We start from the raw sequence: 2,500 nt of genomic DNA on the forward strand, positions 1-2,500 counted from the left end.
CCACCAACGGCTGCTTGCGGCCGGCACCCGGCGACCCGGGGCTGAGACCATCGCCAGCACCCCGTGCAAGGTTTTTTCGGACACCTGAGAACTCACAGGGCCACTTGGCCTCGCAGAGCCGGGTTCGGTGATAGAAGCCCGAGGATAAGCGGGAGAGCACACACACACCTCTCCTTCGCCGCTCCAGCGGGCAGCACCTCGCGCGCGACAGGACGCGTGCTGGAGAGGAGACCCCCCTGCCTGAACATCGGACACCGCCCATGCACCCCCCTGTGACGGGGGAGCACAGCAGAGCCGACCCGCCGGGGGCCCTCTCCGACGCGACCCGAACGGCCTCATCGATCGGGAGCAAACACACACGGTCGAGTCCTGAGCCAACTCACCCCGCCGCCCACCAGTGGCCGCAAACCAGCGGCGGGCGCTGCGTGTGGGTGCGGACCATCGTCTGCAAGAGGTGCCCACTCGAGCCTGAACACCGGCACCGCCCCCACGCTCCCTGTGACGGGGAAGCAGGGAAGCGCCAGCCCGCCGAGGGGCCTCTCCGACGTGTCCCGGGACGCCTCAGCGGGCGTCTGCGTGTGGGTGTGGATCGGCAGCCGCGAGCCGGCTGCTGCTCCGGCCGGAGCACCGGCATCACCACGCTCCCTGCGACAGGGGCCCGAAGAACGAGGCTCTCGAGCCGCTGGTGTCTGGGCAGAGCCGCACGGGGCACCCCCCGGTTTCTCTCTGGACCACCCTCTGGCGTTCACGAACGGCACACGCACCGGGCCTTTTCCCCGGCCGCGGGGGGGGGGGGGGGGGGGGTGTCCGGCTCACCCCTCTCCCGAGTCGGCAACGGCTGCATGGGACCTGCCGCTGGCTGGGCTCCCCGCCTCCGCAGCGGCTTCCGGCACCTGGGACACACTCGCGGGGCTGCCGGAGACCTGCCGGGAGACCGCCGCGCCGAACGGGCAAAAGAAAGTGCTCTCCCCGAAGGGCCGGGCTCAGGACCGCTCCCCGCCCGCCCTCGTCGCAAGCCGCCCTAGGCCTCCCGCGGGCCGGCCACAATGCGCTGGGGGCGCCCGGGAGTGCGGCTCCGGAACTCAGCGGCTGTTCACCCTGTGGCCTACAGTCGTACCGCTAAGTCCAGCGGGGCGGGAGAGCCGAAGGACAGCCGCCCCTCCTACCGGGGAGTGGCTCGAAAGTGGCCGACCTCTACGATGACGTAACTGGAGGCAGCGACGCAGAGCGACCCCTTTCGCCGCTCCACAGGAACGCCAGGGAGAACAGGTCTACCAGCCACCACCCCGAAAGGCCACCAAGTCTCGCTGGAGCCTGGTAGACCTGCTGCCAGTTAGCGGAGGCAGACCCGGGGCACCGGCTGCGACTTCTCCGGGCCTCCCGGAGCCGCGGAGACCGGCTACGCCGCGCCCCTTCGAGGCCGGCCTCCCCGGAGGCCGGTCGACCCGCCCGCCCCTTCGAGGCTCGGCGGCCTCCCCGGAGGCCGGTCGACCAGCTCGCCCCTTCGAGGCTCGGCGGCCTCCCCGGAGGCCGGTCGACCAGCTCGCCCCTTCGAGGCTCGGCGGCCTCCCCGGAGGCCGGTCGACCAGCTCGCCTCTCCCCGGAGGCCGGTCGACCAGCTCGCCCCTTCGAGGCTCGGCGGCCTCCCCGGAGGCCGGTCGACCAGCTCGCCCCTTCGAGGCTCGGCGGCCTCCCCGGAGGCCGGTCGACCAGCTCGCCTCTCCCCGGAGGCCGGTCGACCAGCTCGCCCCTTCGAGGACCTCCCCGGAGGCCGGTAGACTCTCTGGCCGCTGCCAAGGCAGCCTCCCAGGCCCGGGCGGGCGAGCGGGCGGGCGGGCCGGCCGCTGCCGAGTTGGACCCTTCGGGCCGGCCGCTAACAGGCCAGCCCGCCGCCCCTCCCGAGTCCCCCTCCCCGGCCGGACCCGTTCGGTTTCCTTGGAGAGCTGCCGCTTCTCCCTTAGCCGCTTAGCGTGCTTTCTTTGTTTAGGTTTCCCCCCCCCCCCCCCCCCGGCTTGCTCCTTTTCGGTGTCGTACGGGCTTTTTTTTTTTTTTTTTTTGTGTGTGTGCGTGCGTGCGTGCGTGCGTGCGTGCGTGTGTGCGTGTGTGTGTGCGCGCGCGCGCGCGTGTGCGTGTGCGCTTTCTGTATGCTTGCCCCACCACCAGCAGCAGCAGCAGCACCTCCCTTTCTCGCCCTTACCATCTTCCTCGCTGGTTTTCCTTCGTTTCCCGTGTTGTTTCCTCTCCTCCACCACCACCACCCCCCCCCCCCGGCCCCCCGATCTCCTTGGGAGGCCTGCTCATTTTTTTGCTACTTGGCACAGGAAGCGGCGTGCGGTCCAGCGGCAGGGGAAGGTCCTCGTGCGCGAATGTAGGGCGCTGCAGTCGCCGTTGGGGCTTTCTTTTCTCTTTCTCTCTGCCTGCCTGCCCCTCTCCCTCCCCCTCCCCCTCCTGCCCTTAATTGGTGGACCGTCCCGCCGCCCTCCCCCCCCCCCCGCCCAGC

Source organism: Struthio camelus, chromosome 31, assembly GCF_040807025.1.
Source record: "Struthio camelus isolate bStrCam1 chromosome 31, bStrCam1.hap1, whole genome shotgun sequence".
Lineage (NCBI taxonomy): Eukaryota > Metazoa > Chordata > Aves > Struthioniformes > Struthionidae > Struthio > Struthio camelus.